General features: G+C 58.3%; 1 protein-coding gene across 2 annotated transcripts in view; it reads left to right on the forward strand.

Annotated features, from left to right (window-relative positions):
* The first annotated feature begins 1,402 nt into the window (after window positions 1-1,402).
* TRIM3 (tripartite motif containing 3) overlaps window positions 1,403-19,567 on the forward strand; it is a 266,225-nt gene continuing 248,060 nt past the window's right edge. The window contains exon 1 of one of the 2 annotated variants that reach the window (XM_069203661.1): window positions 1,403-1,555. The gene's annotated coding sequence lies outside the window, so the exon portion shown is untranslated. The remainder of the gene's footprint in view (window positions 1,556-19,567) is intronic. The other variant, XM_069203662.1, reaches the window with a different exon arrangement.

Genomic DNA, 19,567 nt, shown 5'->3' on the forward strand with positions numbered 1-19,567 from the left:
CGGCGGCGGGCACACTGCTACAGCCCGGTCAGCGCTCTAGCTCCTGAGGGGAGCCCTGTGGCTCTGGGACAGCGCTGAGACTGGTGGTAGTGACCAGTAGCAGCATGGCGGCGGCTGGCACACTGCCACAGCCCGGTCAGCGCTCTAGCTCCTGAGGGGGGCCCTGTGGCTCTGGGACAGCGCTGAGACTGGTGGTAGTGACCAGTAGCAGCATGGCGGCGGCTGGCACACTGCCACAGCCCGGTCAGCGCTCTAGCTCCTGAGGGGGGCCCTGTGGCTCTGGGACAGCGCTGAGACCGGTGGTAGTGACCAGTAGCAGCATGGCGGCGGCTGGCACACTGCCACAGCCCTGTCAGCGCTCTAGCTCCTGAGGGGGGCCCTGTGGCTCTGGGACAGCGCTGACACTGGTGGTAGTGACCAGTAGCAGCATGGCGGCGGCTGGCACACTGCCACAGCCCGGTCAGCGCTCTAGCTCCTGAGGGGAGCCCTGTGGCAGCTGCTGAGATTAGTGGTAGTGACCAGTAGCAGCATGGCGGCGGCTGGCACACTGCCACAGCCCGGTCAGCGCTCTAGCTCCAGATGGAAGCCCTCTGGCAGCTGCTGAGATTAGTGGTAGTGACCAGTAGCAGCATGGCGGCGGCTGGCACACTGCCACAGCCCGGTCAGCGCTCTAGCTCCAGATGGAAGCCCTCTGGCAGCTGCTGAGATTAGTGGTAGTGACCAGTAGCAGCATGGCGGCGGCTGGCACACTGCCACAGCCCGATCAGCGCTCTAGCTCCAGATGGAAGCCCTCTGGCAGCTGCTGAGATTAGTGGTAGTGACCAGTAGCAGCATGGCGGCGGCTGGCACACTGCCACAGCCCGATCAGCGCTCTAGCTCCAGATGGAAGCCCTCTGGCAGCTGCTGAGATTAGTGGTAGTGACCAGTAGCAGCATGGCGGCGGCTGGCACACTGCCACAGCCCGGTCAGCGCTCTAGCTCCAGATGGAAGCCCTCTGGCAGCTGCTGAGATTAGTGGTAGTGACCAGTAGCAGCATGGCGGCGGCTGGCACACTGCCACAGCCCGGTCAGCGCTCTAGCCCTTGAGCCGTTGGACCTCGGTAGCAGGGCCGGGGCTTCGCCCCCCTCAACGGCGGCCGTTGGTCTGGAAACGTCTCGAGCGGCCGAGTGCGGGCTCGCGGACAGGCATGGGGGGGGCCACCCCGGTGTGAGCCGTGGTTGTAGGCGGCGGAGGCCGGCCCCTCAGGGCGGACGCGGAGGGGAGCTGTCATCTCCCCGGGAGGAGGGCGGGCCCTGGCGCGGGCGGGCCCTGGCGCGGGCGGGCCCGGAGGGCGGGCCCTGGCTCTGTTGGGCGGGCTCGGAGGGGCGGACCCGGCTCAGGGGGTGACTCTGGCTCTGGGTGGGGCGGACCCCGGCTCGGCTCCCAGCGCCGCCCCCGCTTCAGCCGCTCCCTCCACAATGGCAGGCAGGGCGGGCCGGGCTGTGCTGCGGCAGCGGCGGGGAGACGGAGCCGACCCCCCCTGAGCGCCCCCGCCGAGGGACCCCGCGCAGCCCCCGTGAGTAGCAGCCCCGGGTGCGAGGGGCGGGAGGGCTCCCTGCGCCACCCCGGTCACGGACCTGCACCCCCCTCGCCCCCGGGGCCGAGGGGATCCAGGCCCGGGGACCCCCGTCGGATCCCCCTTGCCCTCCTCCTCTTTGTTCTCTTATCTCTGGCGGCGCCGTGATTCAGCGCCTCGAGGCGCCCCGTAGGGGAGGAGGCGCCGGCAGGTGCCGGCCCCGGAGACGGGGAGGCCGTCCTGGGGTGTCGGGGCTCAGGTTCTTGGGGTGAGGGCTGGGCATGGCGGGGTGTCAGGGCTCACCATCATGGGTTGCCAGGGGTGGGCATAGAGGGGTGTCAGGGCTGAGCATAGAGGGGTGTCGGGGCTGGGCATAGAGGGGTGTCGGGGCTGGGCATAGAGGGGTGCCGGGGCTGGGCATAGAGGGGTGCCGGGGCTGGGCATAGAGGGGTGCCGGGGCTGAGCATAGAGGGGTGCCGGGGCTGAGCATAGAGGGGTACCGGGGCTGGGCATAGAGGGGTGCCGGGGCTGAGCATAGAGGGGTACCGGGGCTGGGCATAGAGGGGTGCCGGGGCTGGACATAGAGGGGTGCCGGGGCTGGGCATAGAGGGGTACCGGGGCTGGGCATAGAGGGGTACCGGGGCTGGGCATAGAGGGGTACCGGGGCTGGGCATAGAGGGGTGTCGGGGCTTGGCATAGAGGGGTGCCGGGGCTGAGCATAGAGGGGTGCCGGGGCTGGGCATAGAGGGGTGCCGGGGCTGAGCATAGAGGGGTGCCGGGGCTGAGCATAGAGGGGTGCCGGGGCTGGGCATAGAGGGGTGCCGGGGCTGGGCATAGAGGGGTGCCGGGGCTGGGCATAGAGGGGTGCCGGGGCTGGGCATAGAGGGGTGCCGGGGCTGGGCATAGAGGGGTGCCGGGGCTGGGCATAGAGGGGTGCCGGGGCTGGGCATAGAGGGGTGCCGGGGCTGGCATAGAGGGGTGCCGGGGCTGGGCATAGAGGGGTGCCGGGGCTTGGCATAGAGGGGTGCCGGGGCTTGGCATAGAGGGGTGCCGGGGCTGGGCATAGAGGGGTGCCGGGGCTGAGCATAGAGGGGTGTCGGGGCTGGGCATAGAGGGGTGTCGGGGCTGGGCATAGAGGGGTGTCGGGGCTGGGCATAGAGGGGTGCCGGGGCTGAGCATAGAGGGGTGCCGGGGCTGAGCATAGAGGGGTGCCGGGGCTGGGCATAGAGGGGTGCCGGGGCTGAGCATAGAGGGGTACCGGGGCTGGGCATAGAGGGGTGCCGGGGCTGGACATAGAGGGGTGCCGGGGCTGGGCATAGAGGGGTACCGGGGCTGGGCATAGAGGGGTACCGGGGCTGGGCATAGAGGGGTACCGGGGCTGGGCATAGAGGGGTGTCGGGGCTTGGCATAGAGGGGTGCCGGGGCTGAGCATAGAGGGGTGCCGGGGCTGGGCATAGAGGGGTGCCGGGGCTGAGCATAGAGGGGTGCCGGGGCTGAGCATAGAGGGGTGCCGGGGCTGGGCATAGAGGGGTGCCGGGGCTGGGCATAGAGGGGTGCCGGGGCTGGGCATAGAGGGGTGCCGGGGCTGGGCATAGAGGGGTGCCGGGGCTGGGCATAGAGGGGTGCCGGGGCTGGGCATAGAGGGGTGCCGGGGCTGGGCATAGAGGGGTGCCGGGGCTTGGCATAGAGGGGTGCCGGGGCTTGGCATAGAGGGGTGCCGGGGCTTGGCATAGAGGGGTGCCGGGGCTTGGCATAGAGGGGTGCCGGGGCTTGGCATAGAGGGCTGTCGGGGCTTGGCATAGAGGGCTGTCGGGGCTTGGCATAGAGGGCTGTCGGGGCTGGGCATACAGGGCTGTCGGGGCTGGGCATACTGGGGTGTCGGGGCTAGTGACCGGGCTGGGCATGTTGGGGTCTCAAGACAGGACATAGTGGGTGCCATGGCAGGGCACAGAGGGTTGTGAAGACTGCGCACAGAGGGGTGTCAGGGCCGGGCATCAAATGGTGTCAGAATGTGGAATCACGGGCTGTCAGGGCTGAGCATATTGGGGTGTCAAGGCAGGACATAGTGGGTGCCAGGGCAGGGCACAGAGGGTTATCAAGGCTGGACATAGAAGGGTATCCGAATTTGACAAAATGGGGTGTCGGGGCAGAGCGCCAAGGGTGTCAGGGCCGGGCATGGAGGTGTCAGCATCCGGTATCGAGGGGTGCTTGGCTTCGAACATGGTCAGGTCCGGCCTTAGAAAGGTTTCAGACCGCGGCATCATGGAGTGTCTGGGCCAGACACCGGGGGCTGTCAGTGTAAACCGTAAAGTGGGTGCACAGTCGCCACTGACCCAGAGTCAGTCTCTTCGAGGACTGCCAGGGATGGGGGACGAGGAGAGTCAGGGACGGTCGATGTACCAAAGAGAGGCCAAGCACGGCCATGGGGGTGTTATGGAGTACCATACCAGAGCATCTAGAAGGCCCTAGATGGGTATCGAGGGCTGAAGTAGTGCCTTGTCCGTGCATCGCAGTGTAAAGTGACTCCATGGTGATGCATTACACGGTGTGCCAGGGCCTTACAGCAAGAACAGCAACTAGAAGTTGGGTACCAGGGCATGGTCAAGGCTGGAAATCTAGGATTAGAGACGCCGCAGGACCACGCTCTTAATTGGGTGCCACATACAGGACATACCAAGGGGGCTACCATGAAGACGTCTAACAGTGCCTTAGCTTTTTCTTTGATTCTAACCTCGGTTTACCTTATGAACCCAAGTGGCATAAGGATACTGAGTCAGGCCTCTGAAGAGAACTCGGGCGTAAATTCCGGGGTAAAAGCTTAACGGGTTTTACAGTTGCAAGGGGGTGACAGATATCACCAGTTTGGAGGGATGTGAAGACCGAGCGCCAGAGGAAGAATACAAAGGCTTCAAATGATTAAAGGGGAGATAACGTGGGTATTAAAAGGGGGCATGGGCCTAAAGGGGTGTCAGGGCTGGGGTGGAGGGGGCGCTATTCAGCATAAGACCAATGAATATCTGTAAGATAAAGGAGGCTCCGAGCCCTCATCCCTTTCTACAAGAGGTAGGGGGGCGTAATTTTGAGCTCCGTTACTGAATTGGGATGTTTACACTTGCACATGTAAAGGGGCACAACACAATCCAAAGGAATGCTGTGGCTGGACAGGGAGTGAAAGGGCGCCATCCTCAGGACATCGAGGGGTTGAAGTGGCACAGCCACACATCGAGCGTGTAACGGAGAGTCAGGGGTGTTGGGTGCCAGGTCCGGGTACCAGGAGAAGGACACGAGAGATGGTAAACGAAATCCAGGGCTCTGCGTCGAGCTGCTAGAGGTGTCAGGTGAAGGAACTGAAGAGGCAAAGGGTATGGGGAAAATTCGAAACGACTGTGCAGAGTGCTACTAAGGTGGGGCGAACAGCAGTCTTGGCACAAATGCGATGCCAGGTCCAAGCATCAGAAGCGGTGTAGGGGAGCTAGGATTTACATCAGATGGCTTGTAGGGCGGTGCAGATGGCTACTAACGTGGGGTCAGCAGCAGACATGGTACAGATGCCATGCCAGGCCCGGGCATTAGAAGCGGTCTAGGGGAGTTAGGATTTACATCAGAGGGCTGCTGGGCACTGCCAGGGTAGACTATACGCAGGTGCACGAGAAGGCAGAATGTGCCACTGCTTGCCTTCGTAGGTCTGAGGGAGGGTATCTGGCAGGGTAAATAGTTCACACCAATCCAAGAGTGCTAAGGCTGATCGTCGAGAAGATGAAAAGGTTACTAGGGCAAGAGGGCAGGGCATGGAGGAGGGTTTCTTGGTTTAAAGGTTCTTCCGGTATTGTCCTTGTCAGTGCTGGATGTCGGAGGGAGTGGGGACACGACAGAATGAAACGATGCTTCTTGCAGTCCGCTTCAGGGATCAGACGTGCCATCCTGGTGCTGCAGTGCAGGTTCTTGCACCGAAGGACAGACCGGGTGCAGTGGGACTCTCTGGCGAAGTAGTGGCAATGGAGGGGAGGCAAGGTGAAGCTGTAATCAGGGTGAGTTGTAGTGCAGGTCATTGAAAGGGGGAATGCCATCCACCGGTGGACTACCAGGGTTTGATTTTGAGGGTCTCAGCAGGACTGGCTTCTAGAGGGTGGAGCGATGCCAGCTCCAAGCACTGGAAGGCGTGACACTTTGACGGAGCATCCTGGGTCCGCAGATGCCATTGCCTGCTACAGGAGGACTTGACAATGTAGATTCATGCTATCAACAGCCGCCGCCGCACACGTGTCAGCCCTGGGTGTCGAGGATGTCGCAGTGAAGCTGCATTTTACGTTGTTTTTAGAGCAGATGGTGGTGGTACATGGCATGGCAAGGGTAACTGGTCGAGGCAGTGCCTGGCAGCATCAGTACCACAGAGGGCGACAAACAGAAGCTTTCTCTTTGCAGAACATGTTACATGAGTTGGAGAATCTGCCCCTGCAGTGCAGGAGCCAGAACAGGGGGCGACAGAGAGTAGCGTGGTTCTGGCAGGCTTCAGTGCATGTACCAGCCCTGAAGTGGATGGCATGGGCAGTGTGGCCTTAGTAGCTGCAGCACTGGAGGTGCCCCCGATGAAGGGCAGAAGAGGCAGTAATGAGTTCAGCAGAGTGTGGTGCGGCTGCTGTAGTGCAAGTGCCGGTCCAGGTGGAGGGACAGAGGAAAGGTCACTGTAGCCATGTTTGTACTGGCGCAGGTGGCTGACAGTAGTGTGCAGCTCCTGCAGTGCACGTCATTCCTGGAGGATGCCATGGAGAGTGGGATGACCTTTACAATCGGTGCAGTGCAGGTTGCAGCAGTAAAGGGCTGATGAAGTGTGGTGTATCCCTTCAACCACTGCAGTACATGCACCAACACCTGATTGGGGGGGGGGGGCTGTCAGAGTATTGTGTCCCTTCAGCTGCTGCACTGCATGCACCAGAGGATGTGTCGGGGTAGTGTGACCCTTCAGCTGCTGCAGTACATGCACCAGAGGGTTTGTTAGGGAGTAGTGTGGCCCTGCAGCTGCTGCAGTACATGCACCAGAGGAGGTGTTGCGGACTAGTGTGTCTCTTCAGCTGCTGCAGTACATGCACCAGAGGGCGTGTCAGGGAAGAGTGACCCATCAGCTGCTGCAGTAGAGGCACCAACACCTGAAGGAGTGTCAGGGAGTAGTGTGCCCTTTCAGCTGCAGCAGTACGTGCACTTGGGGCTGTGGCAGGGAATAGGGTGTCCCTTCATCTGCTGCACTCCATGCACCAGAGAGTGTGTTAGGCCGCCAGCCGCTGCAGTGCATGCACCAGAGTCTGTGTCAGGGAGTAGTGTGGTCCTTCAACCCTTGCAGTACATGCACCAGAAGGAGTGTCAGGGAGTAGTGTGGCCTTTAGCCGCTGCAGTCCATGCACCAGAGGGTGTGTCGGGGAGTAGTGTGGCCTTCAGCCGCTGCAGTCCATGCACCAGAGTCTGTGTCAGGGAGTAGTGTGGCCCTTCAGCTGCTGCAGTACATTCACCAGCACCAGAGAGGGCGTCAGGGAGTAGTGTGCCCCTTCATCTGCTGCAGTCCATGCACCAGAGGGTGTCAGGGAGTAGCGTGCCCCTTCCGCTGCTGCAGTACATGCACCAGGGGGTGTTTCAGGGAGTAGTGTGGCCCTTTTGCCGCTGCAGTACATGTACCAGTACCAAAGGGGCTGTTGGGCAGTAGTGTGGCCATTCAGCCACTGCAGTACATGCACTTGAGGCTGTGTCAGGGAGTAGTGTGGCCCTTCATTTTTTGCAGTACATGCACCCGAGGTGGTGATAGATGTAGTACATGTGCCATTGTAACAGGAGGCAGTGGACAGCCATTGAAGTACGTTGCTAGTACTGAAGGAGTATGGTATCAGCGTGGTCTAGCTTCTTCCACTGAACTTGTGCCATTCCCAGAGGAGAAACGTGCCACACACGGAGCTGGAAGGACGGAAATAAGTGTCATCTTTGCAGCTATTTCAGTGTAGGTGACATCACCAGGGGGGGCATTTGAGCTAGATCTGGCTTTTCACATCCTCGCAGTACCTGTAACAGAAATGGATTGGAAGACCCAGGGAAGCCCTCCTTCCCTACCGATGCAGTGCAGAATTCTGCATTAAAGGGGGCAACAAAGAACAGTGGGGACTCTAATGGTCTGCATGTGCCTCTGCTGTAGTTGTAGTAGTTTCCTGTACTGCAGTTACTGCATGGAAGATGCTTGCACTGGCGGGTCAGGGGGAGGATGGGATGGCATCTGTAGCCACTTGAGGTATTGTGAGGGATTGGAAGGGATGGACACAGGATTTATAGCAACTGGAAGATGACCCACAGCGCGACCCACTGCCGGGATTTACAGTGATTGGAATTTCCAGGTTGCTGGACTTAAAGCTTGGTCTGCTTTTGCTGCAGCGCCTACAGCTGGAGTGCATTACCTATTGATATTTGATCAATTGTAATTAATTTACTCAATTGTAATTAATTTTCTCAAGACACTAAACATTCCATCCCTATCATGGGGTTATATAATGGTCATGTTTTTATGATTGTTTTCTGTTAGACAGCACTTTTCACGTTTAATATACATTTTGTATGAATTTTCATTTTAAAACATTTGTTGTGAATTCTTGTGTAGGGTCCTGCTGCTGCCTGTGAGCCTTGAGTTATTGTATGCGGTCTCCAGTGTTTTAAACAAATATAATAATAAATAGTACATGCACCAGGAGGTAGGACTCTGCAGCAGCACAGGTGCCAGATGTGGTAGGGCAATAGCGTGCGTGTTTCAGTTGGGCCTCTGCAGCTGTACAGGTGCCAAACCTGGTGAGGCAGTAGCGTGCCAGCTTCATTTAGGCCTCTGCAGCAGCATAGGCGCCACGCCTGGTGGGACATTAGCGTGACTGGTTCAGTTAGGTCTCTGCAGCAGCACAGGTGCCGCACGTGGTGGGACAGTAGCATGCCTGCTTCAGTTACACCTCTGCAGCAGCACAGATGCCAGAACTGGTGTGGCAGTAGTGTGCCAGCTTCATTTAGGCCTCTGCAGCAGCATAGGCGCCAGACCTTGTGGAGGACTAGCATGTCTGCTTCAGTTAGGCCTCAGCAGCAGCACAGGTGCCACGCCTGGTGGGGCAGTAGCGTGGCTGCTTCAGGTAGGGGTCTGCAGTGGCTGTAGCGCAGGTGCCACGCCTGGTGGGGCAGTAGCGTGGCTGCTTCAGTTAGGGGTCTGCAGTGGCTGTAGCGCAGGTGCCAGACCTGGTGGGGCAGTAGCGTGGCTGCTTCAGTTAGGGGTCTGCAGTGGCTGTAGCGCAGGAGCCAGACCTGGTGGGGCAGTAGCGTGGCTGCTTCAGTTAGGGGTCTGCAGTGGCTGTAGCGCAGGAGCCAGACCTGGTGGGGCAGTAGCGTGGCTGCTTCAGTTAGGGCTGTGCAGTGGCTGTAGCGCAGGTGCCAGACCTGGTGGGGCAGTAGCGTGGCTGCTTCAGTTAGGGGTCTGCAGTGGCTGTAGTGCAGGAGCCAGACCTGGTGGGGCAGTAGCGTGGCTGCTTCAGTTAGGGCTGTGCAGTGGCTGTAGCGCAGGTGCCAGACCTGGTGGGGCAGTTGCGTGGCTGCTTCAGTTAGGGCTCTGCAGTGGCTGTTGGGCAGGTGCCAGACCTGGTGGGGCAGTAGCGTGGCTGCTTCAGTTAGGGCTCTGCAGTGGCTGTAGTGCAGGTGCCAGACCTGGTGGGGCAGTAGCGTGGCTGCTTCAGTTAGGGCTCTGCAGTGGCTGTAGTGCAGGTGCCAGACCTGGTGGGGCAGTAGCGTGGCTGCTTCAGTTAGGGCTGTGCAGTGGCTGTAGCGCAGGTGCCAGACCTGGTGGGGCAGTAGCGTGGCTGCTTCAGTTAGGGCTGTGCAGTGGCTGTAGCGCAGGTGCCAGACCTGGTGGGGCAGTAGCGTGGCTGCTTCAGTTAGGGGTCTGCAGTCGCTGTAGCGCAGGAGCCAGACCTGGTGGTGCAGTAGCGTGGCTGCTTCAGTTAGGGCTGTGCAGTGGCTGTAGCGCAGGAGCCAGACCTGGTGGGGCAGTAGCGTGGCTGCTTCAGTTAGGGGGCTGCAGTGGCTGTAGCGCAGGAGCCAGACCTGGTGGGGCAGTAGCGTGGCTGCTACAGTTAGGGCTCTGCAGTGGCTGTAGCGCAGGTGCCAGACCTGGTGGGGCAGTAGCGTGGCTGCTTCAGTTAGGGCTGTGCAGTGGCTGTAGCGCAGTTGCCAGACCTGGTGGGGCAGTAGCGTGGCTGCTTCAGTTAGGGCTGTGCAGTGGCTGTAGCGCAGGTGCCAGACCTGGTGGGGCAGTAGCGTGGCTGCTTCAGTTAGGGCTGTGCAGTGGCTGTAGCGCAGGTGCCAGACCTGGTGGGGCAGTAGCGTGGCTGCTTCAGTTAGGGCTGTGCAGTGGCTGTAGCGCAGGTGCCAGACCTGGTGGGGCAGTAGCGTGGCTGCTTCAATTAGGGCTGTGCAGTGGCTGTAGCGCAGGAGCCAGACCTGGTGGGGCAGTAGCGTGGCTGCTTCAGTTGAGGCCTCTGCAGTGGCTGTAGCGCAGGTGCCAGACCTGGTGGGGCAGTAGCGTGGCTGCTTCAGTTAGGCCTCAGCAGCAGCACAGGTGCCACGCCTGGTGGGGCAGTAGCGTGGCTGCTTCAGTTTAGGCCTCTGCAGTGGCTGTAGCGCAGGTGCCAGACCTGGTGGGGCAGTAGCGTGGCTGCTTCAGTTAGGGCTCTGCAGTGGCTGTAGCGCAGGTGCCAGACCTGGTGGGGCAGTAGCGTGGCTGCTTCAGTTAGGGCTGTGCAGTGGCTGTAGTGCAGGAGCCAGACCTGGTGGGGCAGTAGCGTAGCTGCTTCAGTTGAGGCCTCTGCAGTGGCTGTAGCGCAGGTGCCAGACCTGGTGGGGCAGTAGCGTGGCTGCTTCGGTTAGGGCTCTGCAGTGGCTGTAGCGCAGGTGCCAGACCTGGTGGGGCAGTAGCGTGGCTGCTTCAGTTAGGGTTGTGCAGTGGCTGTAGCGCAGGTGCCAGACCTGGTGGGGCAGTAGCGTGGCTGCTTCAGTTAGGGCTCTGCAGTGGCTGTAGCGCAGGTGCCAGACCTGGTGGGGCAGTAGCGTGGCTGCTTCAGTTAGGGCTCTGCAGTGGCTGTAGCGCAGGTGCCAGACCTGGTGGGGCAGTAGCGTGGCTGCTTCAGTTAGGGCTGTGCAGTGGCTGTAGCGCAGGTGCCAGACCTGGTGGGGCAGTAGCGTGGCTGCTTCAGTTAGGGCTCTGCAGTGGCTGTAGCGCAGGTGCCAGACCTGGTGGGGCAGTAGCGTGGCTGCTTCAGTTAGGGCTCTGCAGTGGCTGTAGCGCAGGTGCCAGACCTGGTGGGGCAGTAGCGTGGCTGCTTCAGTTTTGCCTTTGCAGCAGTTGTGGTACAGGTGCAGGCCCTTAAGGCAGTGATTGCGGTCTTACTGGTGACAGCGCCACAGGAGTTAACGTTTCTGCAGTAAGAGCGTTGCTGATGATGGCACCAGATGGTACTACAATGTGAAGTTTGTTTTTATTCTTTTTGCAATAACTGCATTTCTGGTCAAAGTTCCAGAGGTGGCAGCAGCAAGTAGCTTAAGGCCATATGTACGAACACATTTTCCCATTGACACAGAATGGGAAAATCCTTTTGCTACATCTGGCCCTTAGTCCTTTTGCAGTAGTAGCATTACTGGGGACAGGTCAGATGCGTTAAATGTGAGGAGCTTCATCTTTATGCAAAACTGGGGAGAGACCTGGATGCAGTAACAGAGAGTAGCTTAGTCTATTCACAAAAGCTACTTGAGTGATGATAACACCAGAGCTCCAGCGATGGGAACAGCGAGTTACTTGATCTTTTTGCAGCAGCTGCATTGCTGGTGGTAGTGTGGACTGTTGGCAAGTGGTGGTGTAGGGTCTGTGGTGGCAACAGAAGCTGCATTGTGGACTGTTGGCAAGGGGTGGTGTAGAGTCTGTGGTGGTTCTTCATCTAATGCACTGCGCTGCCCACTGGGTGCCCACCCCTAGACATGCCACCCTCCTGCAAGTGAAGAGGTGAAGGGGGAAGCATTTTTGTTTATAGAAAAAATGAATTCTCTTTTACAATCATATTACCTTTCATTTGTAAATAATAGATGCTACGAAGGTCTGACAGGCTCAGTTACAGAGGGGAAGACTGTTAGATCCATAGTTAACCAATGCATCCATTGCGTAGATGTGTGTGTAATGTATAGGTAACGGGCTCGAATCTCGGGGGCTGCTCAGCCTGTCATCCTGCCACTGAGTGAGGTAACCCTCCTCCCTTGTAGTTATGGGAGGTAGGCCAGCTCCTGTCCCTGCTGTAGGCTGCTTCCCTAGCTCCTGTAGGCCTCTGTCCTAGCTCCTGGAGGCCTCTGCCCTAGTGTCCTAGCTCCTGGAGGCCTCTGCCCTAGTGTCCTAGCTCCTGGAGGCCTCTGCCCTAGCTCCTGGAGGCCTCTGCCCTAGCTCCTGGAGGCCTCTGCCCTAGCTCCTGGAGGCCTCTGCCTTAGTTCCTGTCCTAGCTCCTGGGGGGCTCTGCCTTAGCTCCTGGGGGGCTCTGCCTTAGCTCCTGGAGGCCTCTGCCCCTGCTCCTGCGTGCCTCTGCCTTAGTTCCTGTCCTAGCTCCTGGGGGGCTCTGCCTTAGCTCCTGGGGGGCTCTGCCTTAGCTCCTGGGGGGCTCTGCCTTAGCTCCTGGGGGGCTCTGCCTTAGCTCCTGCGGGCCTCTGCCTTAGCTCCTGCGGGCCTCTGCCTTAGCTCCTGGGGGCCTCTGCCCTAGCTCCTGTAGGCCTCTGTCCTAGTGTCCTAGCTCCTGCGGGCCTCTGCCCCTGCTCCTGCGGGCCTCTGCCCTAGCTCCTGGAGGCCTCTGTCCTAGCTCCTGTCCTAGCTCCTGCGGGCCTCTGCCTTAGCTCCTGTCCTAGCTCCTGGGGGCCTCTGCCCTAGCTCCTGTAGGCCTCTGTCCTAGTGTCCTAGCTCCTGCGGGCCTCTGCCCCTGCGGGCCTCTGCCCCAGCTCCTGCGGGCCTCTGCCTTAGCTCCTGCCCTAGCTCCTGGGGGCCTCTGCCCTAGCTCCTGGAGGCCTCTGCCCTAGCTCCTGGAGGCCTCTGCCCTAGCTCCTGGAGGCCTCTGTCCTAGCTCCTGTGTCCACTTGTGTGGGGGAGCTGGTGCTGCCCATCGGGCAGACTAGAAGCCCGCCCCGGAGCTGGCACAGGGTGTGGGTACCGGACCGAGCTTCGCCCCATAGCTCCGCGAGGCCCTGCAGTGTGGCACCCGCCGCTCTACCGTCATGCCAACGCGCCTGCCCCGCCGCGGGGCTCTTGTCTACCCGGTGCCCGCGGCCTTTAAAGCCCGCCCAGCTTCTGCTGGGTGTACACAGAGGCCTTGAAAAACCCCCGGCCTGGTTCTAGGTCTGGCTCGACAGCAGAGCAGACTGGGACCTACTGTTAAGTGTTTTAAAATATACTTATTGTGCTTTAAGTCCACCTAGGGGAGTAAATACATTTACAATAAAATAAAACTCCGGAGTGATTGAGGAATGACCTCTCACCTCATGACGTGTGGCTGGTTGGTACATCATTCCGCCTCGAGGAGCTATTTTACACTCAGAAATAGGCAGTTATCACATATGGTAATGTATCTCTCCTGAGTTATTTATGGAAAACAGTCATTGTTGCCACTTTCCCTGTGACTGGCAAAGCCAGTAGGACTAGCAGTGGATTGATAACTCGCATCTGTGCACGCAAGGAGTGCTTGTGCGGATCTGCACTTTAACGCCAGCCAGCTGGCACTGCCAGTCCCCGGGCAGTGGTGCAGCTTCCGTGTTTGCTGCCCTGTCCAGGGTGCACAAGAAGCCCGCAGGGGAGGGGTCCATAAATGCCCCCCCCACTCAGTGCAGCCGCCTTTGTCCCACCGCCGCCGCTGGTACAATCTCCCCGAGAGCGGTGATGCTTGATGGCAGGAAGGCTGCTGACCCCCCCGGTACCGGTGAAATCCCAGGACCCCCGTGCGCACTGCACCGATCCTTGTGTTTGACCTTGGAAGGAGAGCTGCGCTGTCCCTGCGCCCGGGCATGAACCCACTGAGCTGCGCCGGCTGCCGCTGCTGGTGCGGAGGATCTGCCGGGCGTAGGAGGGGTGGCGGGGACAGGCGGCGCCGGCGCAATGCATGGCCAGCGGCGGAAGAGATGGCGGCGGGAGGCGCTGCGTCTGCAGTCCCTGCAGCACAGGTAGCGAGGGGGGGGGGGGGGGGTCTGTCTGCAGCCACTGCAGCACAGGTAGCAGGGATTGGGGGGGGGGGGCTCTGTTTGCAGTCACTGCAGCACAGGTAGCAGAGCCGGGAGGTGGTCTTTCAGCAGCCACTGCAGCACAGGTAGGAGGTCCGGGAGAGGGTCTGCCTGCAGTCACTGCAACACAGGTAGCAGGGCAGAGGGGTCTGTCTGCAGTCACTGTAGCACATATAGGGCCGGTGGGTGGTATGTCTGCAGTCACTGCAGCACAGGTAGCATGGCTGTTTGGGGGAGGGGTGCTCTGCAGTCACTGCAGCACAGGTAGCAGGGCCAGGAGGTGGTCTTTCTGCAGTCACTGCAGCACAGGTAGCAGGGCTGGTGGCGGGGGGCTCTGTTTGCAGTCACTGCAGCACAGGTAGCAGGGTTGGGGGGTCTCTCTGCAGTCCCTGCAGCACAGGTAGCAGGGCGGCATGTCTGTCTGCAGAAAAGGTAGCAGGGCAGGGGGGACTGCCTGCGGACACTGCAGCACAGGTAGCAGGGCCGGGTGGGTCTGTTTGCAGTCACTGCAGCACAGGTAGCAGAACCGGTGGGTCAACTGTCTGCAGTCACTGCAACACAGATAGTAGGGCCGGGGGGGTCTGTCTGCAGTCACTGCAGGATAGGTAGCAGGGCCGGGGGATCTGTCTGCAGTCACTGCAGCACAGGTAGCAGGGACAGGACCGGTGGGTGCTCGGTCTGCAGTCACTGCAGCAAGGGTAGGAGGGCCAGGGGGTCTTTCTGCAGTCAGTGCAGCACAGGTAACAAGGCTGGGGGGAGGGCTCTGTTTGCATTCTCTACAGCATGGGTAACAGGGCCAGGAGGTGAGTTTTTTTTTTGCAGTCACTGCAGCACAGGTAGCAGGGCTGGTGGCAGGGGGGGGGGCTCTGTTTGCAGTCACTGCAGCACAGGTAGCAGGGTTGGGGGGCTGTGTGCAGCACAGGTAGCAGGGTGGGGGGAATGTCTGTCTGCAGACACTCCAGTACAGGTAGCAGGATCAGGTGGGGTTCTGTCTGCAGTCACTGCAGCACAGGTAGCAGGGCCCGGGAAGTCTACCTGCAGTCACTGCAGCACAGGTAGCAGGGCTGGGGTCTGTTTGCAGTCACTGCAGCACAGGTAGCAGGGCCGGGGTCTGTTTGCAGTCACTGCAGCACAGGTAGCAGGGCCGGGGGCGTCTGTCTGCAGTCACTGCAGCAAAGATAGAAGCACTGCCAGTGGTTGGGGGGGGGGGCAGGTGCAGGGGGTGATGCCCCCACAGGGAGGTAGAGGGGGGGCTTCTGTCTGCAACTGCTGCAGTGTAGGCGCCAGCGCAGTTTAAGTGGGAGGGGTGGGGTGATGGGCGAACAATCTACCTCTGCATCACAGTCGGCAGTGCAAGTCGCACCAGGAGCTGTGCATGTGCAGCCCCTGCAGTACAGATACCAGCGCTGCAAGTCGCAGACAGGAGCTGTGCATGTGCAGCTTCTGTAGTACAGATACTTGTGCTGCAAATAGGCTAGACCAGTGCATGTGTAGCCAGTGCACTACAGGTACCAATGCTGCAAGCAGTATGCTGAGCAGTTCATATGCAGCCACTGCAGTACAGATACCAGCACTGGTAGTCGCAGGCCAGAGCAGTGCGTATGCAGCTTCTGCACTACAGATATCAGCGCTTCAAGTCACAGACTGGAGCAGTGCACGTGGCTCTTCTGCAGTACATATACCAGCACTGTAAGTTGCAGGCTGGAGCAGTGCACGTGGCTCTTCTGCAGTACATATACCAGCACTGTAAGTTGCAGGCTGGAGCAGTGCATGTGGAGCTTCTGTTGTACAGATACCAGCGCTGCAGCAGTGCATGTGCAGCTTCTTCAGCACAGATATCAGCGCTGCAAGTCGCAGGCTGGAGCAGTGCATGTGCAGCTGGGCAGTACAGATATTAGTGCTGCAAGTCGCAGGCTGGTGCAGTGCATGTGCGGCCGCTGAAGTACAGATACCTGTGCTGAATGTCACAGACAGGAGCAGAGCACATGCAGCTGCTGCAGTACAGATATCGCTGCAAGTCAGAGGCTGGAGGAGTTCATATGCAGCTTCTGCACATGTACCAGTACTGCAAGTCACAGGCTGGAGGAGTGCATGTGCAGCTTCTGCAGTACAGATACCAGTGCTTCAAGTCGCAGGCTGGAGTAGTGCATGTTCAGCTTATGGAGTATAGATACTTGTGCTGCATTTCGCAGGCTGGAACAGTGCATGTGCAGCTTCTGCAGTACAGATATCAGCGCTGCAAGTTGTAAACTGAAACAGTGCATGTGCAGCTTCTACAGTACCAATATCAGCGCTGCAAGTTGCAGGCTGGAGCAGTGCACATGCATGTTCCGCAGTACAGATATCAGTACTGCAAGTCGCAGGCTGGAGAGTGCATGTGCAGCTTCTGCAGTACAGATATCAGTGCTTCAAGTCACAGACTGAAACAGTGCATGTGCATCTGCAGCAGTAGAGATAACAGGACTCAGACTGGTGCAGTGCATGTGCAGCTGCTGCAGTACAGATACCAGGGCTGCAAGTCACAGGCAGCAGCAGTGAACATGCAGCAGCTGCAGTACAGATACCAGGGCTGCAAGTCAAAGGCAGCAGCAGTGAACATGCTGCAGTACAGATATCAGCGCTGCAAGTCACAGGCAGATGCAGTGCATGTGCAGCCGCTGCAGTACAGATACCAGCACAGCAAGTTAAAGGCAGGAGCAGCGCACATGCAGCCGCTGCAGTAGAGATAGCAGCGCCTCGAGTCACAGGTAGGAGCAGCGTACGTGCAGTTTCTGCTGTACCAGATCATGACAGCTCTGAGGCTGGAGCAGGCGAAGACCTTGTGGGAATTGTGGCTGCATGGCTATCTGACGAAAGTGATGCCTACCTTCCTCTGTGGGGTCTTCTCCCGGTGTAATCCATACGAAGTTAAGGGGGCTGTGAGGTGGGGAGCCCCTAAAATTCCCCTCACCCATGGCTTATAGTTGCAGCACTTTGCAGGTACAACGTCCGTAGCCAGGCTCCCTGCTTCTTAGCATCACTTGGACTCTGGTCGGGGTGGGTTCTTCCTATCCTGGCTTGGCAGTTTTCTTTTTTTTTTGTTATCATGGGTTCCGAAAATGTTTATTGGAGATGGATTTTTGGGGGCAGGAGCAGAGGAGGGGTTGCGTAAATGTATTGAAACATGCAATAAAGTTGTTCTGATTCTCAACACGGGTCAGGTGGGGAAACCAGTCCACCAATACCACAGGAGTTGTACAAAGCAAGGTTCCCCATCTTGGCTGCCATGTTGGAAAGCACAGAAACGCCAGAATACATGCAGCGTAAACATGGCACAATATATTTCCCCATAACTGCTTTGTTAGTAAGTTCCAATACCGAAAGATATATAAAGTAGATTAAAACAAAACAAATTGGTTTATAAAAACTTGGGCCAGTTGAGATGGCTGTGTCAGGTCCCAGTATTGGAAGCCCATAGGGGTACTGAAGGTCACACCGGAAGTTTCAAACAGACAAGGGAACCCAAGGATACCTAGGGACCGAGGATAGTCGTAAAGCTAAAAGGAACAAAGGTCCCTAAGCATACACATAACGGAGTAATGTCCTAAGTGCACAATAATAATGCTCAGGGAAAATTCAAAACAATCAGTAATTTATTTGTGTGAAAAAGTTAAAATCAGTTCTTTCAGGGATATGTTCCTCTGGGGGGGCATCCAAGCAGGTATTACACTAACAAATGGGCAAAAGCACAAGGTTGTGACATCAAGAATTACATAGAATCAAAGGGTCGCATTTCTTAAGAGAAAACACTACTGCACCCAAAAGAGAAAGTTTACAAATTCATGCGGGTCCGAGTGATTTGGTCACACCTGGACGTCGGCTTTACCCCACCACAGGTGAGGCTGAGGGGTGCAGAGCAGGGTTGTGGTGCATTGGTAGAACAGTGTGTGTCTCTGCGATGGAATAGCATGGTGTGCTGCAGGACAATACTGAGGTGCATTGATAGAGTAGCAGTGGTACTACAGGCCATGACTGAGGTGGTTTGACCGAGCTAAGAGCAAGACCTGTCCTCGAGTAGCAGTGGTAATACAAGCCCTGAGGGAGGTGCAATGATAGTGCTGTGTAAGCGTCCCTGTGTCGGAGTAGCAGTGGTACTACAGGTTGTGACAGAGGTGCATTGATAGTGCTGTGTAAGCGTCCCTGTCTCGGGGTATCAGTGGCACTCCAGGCCTTGTCAGAGGTCCATTGATAGAGCAGTGTATAAGTTCTTCTCCCGGAGTAGCAGTGGTACTTCAGGCTGTGTCAGAGGTCCATTGATAGTGCTGTGTATGCGTCCCTGTCCTGGAGTAGCAGTGGTACTACAGGCCATGACAGAGGTGCATTGATAGTGCTGTGTAAGCGTCCCTGTCCCAGGGTAGCAGTGGCACTCCAGGCCCTGAGAGAGGTGCTTTGATAGTGATGTGTAAGCGTCCCTGTCCTGGAGTAGCAGTGGTACTACAGGCCCTGAGAGAGGTGCCTTGATAGTGATGTGTAAGCTCCCTGTCCCGGAGTAGCAGTGGCAGTACAGGCCGTGACAAGAGGTGCATTGATAGTGCTGTGTATGCGTCCCTGTCCTGGAGTAGCAGTGGTACTACAGGCTGTGTCAGAGTTGCATTGATAGAGCTGTGTATGCGTCCCTTCCCCGGAGTAACAATGTTACTACAGGCTGTGACAGAGGTGCATTGATAGTGCTGTGTAAGCGTCCCTGTCCTGGAGTAGCAGTGGCACTACAGGCCATGACAGAGGTGCATTGCTAGTGCTGTGTATGCGTCCCTGTCCTGGAGTAGCAGTGGCACTACAGGCCGTGTCAGAGGTCCATTGATAGTGCTGCGTATGCCTCCCTGTCCTGGAGTAGCAGTGGTACTACAGGCCCTGAGAGAGGTGCATTGATAGAGCCCTGTATGCGTCCCTTCCCCGGAGTAACAATGGTACTACAGGCTGTGACAGAGGTGCATTGATAGTGCTGTGTATGCGTTCCTTCCCCGGAGTAACAATGGTACTACAGGCTGTGACAGAGGTGCATTGATAGTGCTGTGTATGCGTCCCTGTCCTGGGGTAGAAGTGGTACTACAGGCCCTGAGAGAGGTGCATTGATAGTGATGTGTATGCGTCCCTGTCCTGGAGTAGCAGTGGCACTACAGGCTGTGTCAGAGTTGCATTGATAGAGCTGTGTATGCGTCCCTTCCCTGGAGTAACAATGGTACTACATGCCGTGACAGAGGTGCATTGACAGAGCTGTGTAAGCGTCCCTGTCACGGGGTAGCAGTGGTACTAGAGGCTGTGACAGAGGTGCATTGCTAGTGCTGTGTATGCGTCCCTGTCCTGGAGTAGCAGTGGCACTACAGGCCGTGTCAGAGGTCCATTGATAGTGCTGCGTATGCCTCCCTGTCCTGGAGTAGCAGTGGTACTACAGGCCCTGAGAGAGGTGCATTGCTAGTGCTATGTATGCGTCCCTGTCCCAGAGTAACAGTGGTACTCAAGGTCGTGACAGGGGTGCATTGCAGAGCTGTGTATGCGTTCCTTCCCCGGAGTAACAATGGTACTACAGGCTGTGACAGAGGTGCATTGATAGTGCTGTGTATGCGTCCCTGTCCTGGGGTAGAAGTGGTACTACAGGCCCTGAGAGAGGTGCATTGATAGTGATGTGTAAGCGTCCCTATCCTGGAGTAGCAGTGGCACTACAGGCTGTGTCAGAGTTGCATT

The sequence above is a fragment of the Pleurodeles waltl genome, chromosome 8 (assembly GCF_031143425.1).
Source record: "Pleurodeles waltl isolate 20211129_DDA chromosome 8, aPleWal1.hap1.20221129, whole genome shotgun sequence".
In the NCBI taxonomy this organism is placed as follows: Eukaryota; Metazoa; Chordata; class Amphibia; order Caudata; family Salamandridae; genus Pleurodeles; species Pleurodeles waltl.